Source organism: Penaeus chinensis, chromosome 3 (assembly GCF_019202785.1).
Source record: "Penaeus chinensis breed Huanghai No. 1 chromosome 3, ASM1920278v2, whole genome shotgun sequence".
In the NCBI taxonomy this organism is placed as follows: domain Eukaryota; kingdom Metazoa; phylum Arthropoda; class Malacostraca; order Decapoda; family Penaeidae; genus Penaeus; species Penaeus chinensis.
In genome coordinates this window covers 22,646,303-22,653,802 of record NC_061821.1, presented here as the reverse complement: position 1 = coordinate 22,653,802, position 7,500 = coordinate 22,646,303, and the positions used below count along the sequence as shown (strand labels likewise).

General features: G+C 38.6%; 1 protein-coding gene across 1 annotated transcript in view; it reads left to right on the top strand.

The window, feature by feature from the left end:
• Positions 1-7,500, top strand: part of LOC125042649 — a 29,825-nt gene that overhangs the window by 12,088 nt on the left and 10,237 nt on the right. The gene's annotated exons all lie outside the window — the stretch shown is intronic.

The following is a 7,500-nucleotide window of genomic DNA, read 5'->3' as shown; positions in this document are numbered from 1 at the left end:
CTTCAAACCTTTTTGATAATTTTTTAGCTTACTGGCTACTTTTTACATAAGAGAAAGCCCAACCATTGCTCTATCTCTTGTTCTTTATTTCTTTCAGATCGGATCAATAGTTATTGCACAGCATCACAAAATACAATATAATATAATAATATCACGTCCACGCACTTCTAAACTCGTTTTTCTGCCGTCATGAGTCTTTTATTCCTCATATTACCCTCCATCTCGGTTGTCCCATTTTCTATTTTACCCCCCCCCCCCACCGAAAATGGGAGGTAGGGAAGATAAGGGGGTGTGGGTAGATATAAATATGCTCTTACGTAATCACCCATAAGCAAACAGGGTGTACAACGGGAGGAAGGGAGAGTAAGAAGAAAGCTAATAATTACTACTCATGGTTCCTGGTCCCCTTTCAACTGAGATGAGGAAAAATCCTCAACTCAGTTGAAATATCCCTTCGGAGAGTATCATGGGCTACCAACCCACTGTGAAATTCGCTGATCAGCGAAATAGTTGTCCGGGGTTAGGCCCTCGTTTGATCACCTAATTTTTCTTCGCGGGAGTTCATATTCATGTGGGTAATTCTACAGTAGTATACGAATCTGAAACAGGGCATAACTCATTTTCGACCCCCCCTCCCCAACCAAGGGCCGGTCCCTTAAAAGAAAAGTGAAAAAAAATATAAGGAAACTGATTAAACTTTATAAGTCTATTCCTATCCTAACGAAGATAAAAGTCATCAGAATATCCTCATAAGATTCCAAATTAACAAAGGATATAGCATTGGGGAAAACTATAAATCTTTTTGCACTTGCGATGAATGCCTAACTTATAAATTGACCTAACAGCTGTCAAAGATTACTGTAAAAAAAGTCATCTTATTTTTTTTCTTTTAGGGCGGGGTGGGGTTGTTTATCAGTTGGAATATCTGTGAACATATATGGCCTCACTTATTCCCAGCCCAGCTTATCCGATCACTTGGCCCTGATATTAGTTCTTCTAAAAGATTTATCGGGGAAATTTAAATGACGTCACTATCCATTTTTGTATCCCTATTCTTCCCTAGCTCGAGTTGTTACACCGGTTAAATGATTTGCTATATCCAAATGTCTCTTCTAACGCAGAGGTGTCAATCCAGTAATACCTGTTTTTTTTCAGCCTTGCATTCTGGTGGAAAATTCGGAATACGTTTGTGCGTAACAAACCACGCTCGAACGGAACGGTTTGTAGCGTTATGGTGACGCTCAAATAGAAACATTGACCCACACGAGCTTTTTGTGTTTTAAATTTTGTGTTCAAACATATTTACTTTTACTTATGGCTTTTACATATGCTGGTATTTATAAGTCATCTTTTTATCTTTACATTTTCTATTAATTGTCCAGCAGCTACTAATTTTATTTGTACTGACACAGATATATATCGGCATGATATAATACTAGCGTATATGTATGTTTTTTTTCTTCTGTAGCAAACGTTTCCTTATCGACATTAGCGTATAATTGAAACTTGTAGAAGGTGAATGAAAATTATCATTAGATAGGGAGGTCTAGCTCTTTCCTCATGAGAAGAACTTTAGCAGTCATGGGGCAGCGAAGAATGATTCTCATGGCCTGGTTTTGTAAGACTTCAAGGGGTTTGAGGTCATTATGTGGCAACATACTAAGAACTGGGCTCGCATAGTTTATCATGGATCTAACAAGGGATATGTACATCAACTTTAGGACTCTTAGGGAGGTAACTATGTATCTGTTACTTATGTATTATAAGAGCCTTAAACGTTCCAAGCAACGTTCCTTGATGTTTTGAGCAATTTCTTGTGTAAAGCAAGAATTGAGGGACAGGAGGTGGGAGCAATCATCATGACACCAAGATACTTACAGGTGTCAGTTTTTGCAATAATCTGTCTACCTAACCTTGGAATGTATGGCAGTTTATGAGATTTGGAAATGTACTTATGCTTGATAGGGCTGAATATGAGTCCAAGGGAAACACTATTTACTGAAACTCTGGAGAACATTTTCCCCCTATCCAAGACTTGAATGAAAAAGTCATCAGCATAGGATGTGATGCTGCATAGGTATCCTAATTCACTGATGAGCTTGCAAAGTGAATGCATAAGTATGTTAAATAATGAAGGGGACAAAACTCCACCTTGTGGAGTGCCTAGCACTGGTTCAACATATTAATTTTTTTTACTAAAGGATACAAGGGTCCTAACTAAGTAAGGGTTTCCTTCCAAGTGCTTTAGCTAATTCACTGTAGACTTTATAAACTCTCTAAGTACCTTTATTTCAGGATTTTTGTCCAGGTGATGTGCTTGTTTGTCTCTGGAGATTAATGATGTTACCAACTTGCTGACAGAGAGTTTCATTAAAATGATCAAGGCTGGTAGGAATAAAGTCTTCATACCAGCAGCAAATCCCTTTAATGATATCGAAGGCGTGGCTGGGGTGGGCTTCTTTTGCAAAATGGGAGGGGTATACTTAATGCCACTGACTAAGAATTGGATGACAATCAGGGTCGCCTACGCCGCTCCCTCACAGCACATCTGTGAGCGGGCAGTTTGTTTTTTGCACTTCTTTTCTTTCACTTTATATCATTTGGATCCCTTTACTCTACTATTAGTCACAATGATTATGAAAACATTTTCACGCACTGGTGCAATATGCAGCCGGTAGAGTGAGAGAGAGAGAGCGACTGAGAGAAAGTTAAAGAGATATTACAATCCATGAGGTCAGGTCTCAGTTCACCTCGCTTTTCCTGCTTCAAAGCAGGACCAGTGTCTTCGTGGCGCATGGCAGAACGTTCTTAGGTCTTATGGTTTGGGTATAAGAATTAGTAGGTTGTATTCAATAAACGTTTTGCTGTTCATCTGTTCCGTGTTTAGTTCTAGCGGTTGTTACTAAGTAAAAAACACACTATATTCACTATGATTCTGTTGGAACATAAACCTCATATAGCAGTGAAATTAATTTTGTGCTTTGTGCCGTTTATATGCCAGTACTTTCTATCTTTAACAGGGTATGACTGTGTGACGTTATATACATGGATAACAAAATACATTTCCAGTATGAAGCGGCTTGGTCTGGACCTGAATTTCCAGTACCAGTTTTTTCCTCTTTCCAAAAGGAGGAGGGATTTCCTAGTGTCTTTGTCTCTCTGTCTGTCTGTTTGTCTGTCTCTCTATCTTTCTCTCTCAATTTCGCTCTCTCTCTCTCTTTTTCTCTCAATTTCTTTCTCTCTCTCTCTCTCTCTCTCTCTCTCTCTCTCTCTCTCTCTCTCTCTCTCTCTCTCTCTCTCTCTCTCTCTCTCTCTCTCTCTCTCGCTAGCGTTACAGTACTTGTGCTGGGCATGACTTGTGTCGCCTTGCTTTGATAACAGGCAATGGGTTTATTTACAGTGTCCTTTTTCCCGTTGGTCACTATGAAAGTTGTTGTTTTTCTTTCCATTTTCTTTCAGATATATATTTAAAAAAAAACTTATACAGATGTTCATCTTATTTGAACAGAATGTAGGCGATTCTGCTTTTCTGTCTGTTTGTATGTCTGCTTGTCTGATAGTTTGTCTGTCTGCCTGTCTGATAGTTTGTATGTCTGCCTGTCTAATAGTTTGTGTGTCTGCCTGTCTGATAGTTTGTCTGTCTGCCTGCCTGATAGTTTGTCTGTCTGCCTGTCTGATAGTTTGTCTGTCTGTCCTGTCTGATATTTTTTCTGTCCGCCTGTCTGATATTTCGTCTGTCTGTCTGTCTGATAGATTGCCTGTCTGACAGTTTGTCTGTCTGCCTGTCTGATAGTTTGTCTGTCTGATAGTTTGTCTGTCTGCCTGCCTGCCTGTTTCCCTACCTGCCTGTCTGTCTCTCTTTATACATATATATACATATATATACACATATATATATATATATATATATATATATATATTTTAAACAGCCATTCATTCCACTGCAGGACATAGGCCTCTCTCAAGTCACTATTAAGAGGTTATATGTCAGTGTCACCCTTGCCTGATTGGATGCCCTTCCTAATGTTACCTTGGTCATGTTGGAGTCCAATGACAGTTGTGTCTGCACCAGTATCAGGGAGGTAGATATTTGCCATGTACCGATATAATTGCTTTTAATGATCCTCAAATAAGTGTAAGATATGTAATCTATGACATAACCTGTCAATAGTATGGACATCAATAAATGACAACTGCTTCTGCATCCCTACCTAGCTGTAAATGAGTTGGTATTCCTTATTGTACTTACCATGGTTAAGCAATAGTCAAAAGATTATTGGAAGTCTTTCCCTCTATGCTTGCGCAGATGTAATAAGTGACTTATACATGTGGTAATTGTTCATAACATATCTGAATAATGAATTTACTTGTGCACCAGGCAAATTAATATATTGAAATTAACTATTGTGCGCATTCACCTGTAAGCAATATTAGATACTTCAATCAAAGGATCATAAAACTCGGTCACATATTCTACAAAGACAATTTAAAAGGACAATACGTAGTATAAGGTAGTGACAGAGTTGGGTAATAAAACCTACATGAAAAGTTCTTATATAACAATATGTGTGCAAATGTTTCCTAAAGGTGCTATACGTCGCTCAACTTTTTTACATTGCGAGGGAGAATTCTAGACTGACCGCATAACTCATTACTGTGATATGCCAAGTAGTTCATTTATTACTGTCAACGGCCAGACTTATGGTAGTAGCATTGGAATGGTAATTTATCGGCATTCCTGACTTCGTAAGACCCCTATATACCATGGATTTGGGGTTTTCCAATGGTTGTATGGTGGATGGAATGGTAGTTCGGGGGAACTCCACATTCCATTGAAGCTACAGACTGTGGTGTTTATCATATGGAGGACACTATAGACACCTGGTTTCGGAGATATAAGGGCGATACTCTATAGGCCTTGTAAACAAGGGCACCACTGTGCTCTGTGCTGGGTTGGCACGGTCAGGAGAGGCCGAGGCACTTGTGTGGCACTTGTGCCGCTGTTCGGTACTAACTGTCGTCGAACGTGGGCGTTCGTGAGGATTTTTCTTTGGTACATTTTCCTAATTTCGGTTAAAACCGTGCTGAATTCCGTGTGACCATACGAAGTAGATGAGACAAGGGTCTGCAACTCTTCGTACTCTCCAAGGGGATAATTTGGACTAGTCAGGAGACGAGGAAATTCAATTGTAAAAGTAAGTAACCCATTAAAGGTATACAGTTATTTCATGTGTTTATAATCACCAACTGATATAATATTGAGATAAAGTGAGGTTCACAAAAAGGGAAATCACACGTAAAATTGGACGTATTATTCTTATAGCCCGCTCCGGAGAGAGTGGAATAAAAATATGTTATCCAGTGGCCTATACTCGTGAATATATTTGGGTTATATTCCACTTGTTACCATATTTACTCAAGTTAGTATAAAGGGTGGTAAGAAGTAGTATAGCAGCACTCAAATGGGTGCTAGGTAACTTTATTACGCACTTGCCAAAAGGATATTTTGGTAATTTTCAGGGTCTGCTTTTCCACATTTAAGCTTTTAACATTTACCTTTTTATATTATTATACATCCTTTGCGGGTTTTAAGATCCGTTTATGCAGTTTTGTGCAATAATCTTTAGTGCATGCGCGGTTTCATGAAAGTTGGCGCGTCGGACCGTAGACTTTCTAATATGGCCGGCGTGTCCGTAAAGTTTCACAGTTCGATTTTCATCGTTTTTTTATGGTGTTTTTACCTTTTTTGTGTCCTGTATTCATTCTATTTCAGCCTGTTTTACCATAATTTACCTGATATACTTCATGCCCTTCCCTGCTATCGTAACTGTCAAATCAAGATTGTCGATGGTGATGATAATCATATCTCCTCAGCGATTCATTTGCAAGGAACAACGCCTAGAATCGTTGAAAGCAGTGGACTTCATGCAGAAAAATATCAAAATTGTTTCGAAAGTAACCCACTACCCTCTTCTACATATTGACCGTACTAGGGGTCCCGACCCTCAGACTTTGTATGGATTTTACTAGTGGTGATTTGACCGAGTTGGAGGATTTGTTCAGTATTTATTGATGGGTCATATGTATATGTGTGTGTGTGTGTGTGTGTGTGTGTGTGTATGTGTGTGTGTGTGTGTGTGTGTGTACACACACGTATACATACATACACACACACATGTATGTGTATGAGTGTGTATGCGTGTGTGTGTGTGTATTCATATGTGTGTATGTTTATGTGTATATATATATATGTTGTAAGGCTTTCTATCGCAAGTCACTGCGTACCTCACTAACCATTAGATTCGGCTAAATAATAGAGAAGAATCCACATTCAGGAAAATAAAACAAATATGCAAACAAATTTCTGAAATTTCCATCACCCATCCCTAGCCTAAACACACATGGCGTGATCCTATACATTGTTCAATAACTGCGCTTCCTCCCTGTTCCTCTCAAGGTCATGTTTCATTACACGTGGATGACGATGAACAAACGGATTTATCCACACCTTTGTAGATTCATTAGGTTTGCTATGTGCAGAATCATTCTCAAATGCCGTACAAAAAAGGAACAATAAAATATTTGAGAAACAGAGAAACAGTCGTTCGCTATGCCGTTTGTTAGAAGGTCGCCCAGGGATTAGCCAGTTACCCTTGCTTTGCTTAGATTTTTGTCTCTGTATTTGTAAAATTCACAGACTTCGTTATTGTTTTACATATATAATAAAAGAAACTAAAGTCATAAAACAGTTACCCAAGACTAATAAAAATTATTAATTATAAAACTAGGGATTTAAGCAAGTTTTAAAATGATAAAAACAAAATAACGTAAAATGAAAATAGTAGGGAAAAAGGGGAGGGGCTTGGTACTAAAACAAATGATAAAAGCGTCGAAATCATTAAGAATTAAAATTAGTTTATAAGAGAATGAGCAAAGATTATATTAAGATCCCCATCTACCCTTAAAAGACCGAATATAATAAAATAACACGGTAAAAACACGTAAAATAAATCACCTCACAAATTCGAAGCATTGAAGCTCAAAGAGGAAAACTCGGGAAATTACAGATATAAGTTTACTTATACACTTCATTAAATACAAGGTTTGGCAGTATCAGTGTATCCGTGTTGTGTGTGAAGGAATCATCTCCAGCGTGCTTGAGCGCCACCCGCTGGATTACCCAAGTTCGGGATTCAGGATTCGGGATTCGGGGTTCAGGATTCGGGGTTCAGATATCAAGGGTGTCAAGGGGATAGGTAGGGTACTAGTGTAGGGGGTAGAGGGTAGGTGTGAGGACGAAAGCTTAAGGAAAAGGACTAAAATGAGAGAAATTAAAGGACCGAGAGATGGAAATGAAAGAAATGAGGAAATGAAAGAAATTAGTAAGGTCAACGGGGGAATAGAAAAAGTAGAAAGCGAGGAGACTAGTATGGGGGATAGAAAGATACAGAAGACCGTAGATCACAAAGTAGAAGAGAAGAGAAATGAACGAAAGGAGTG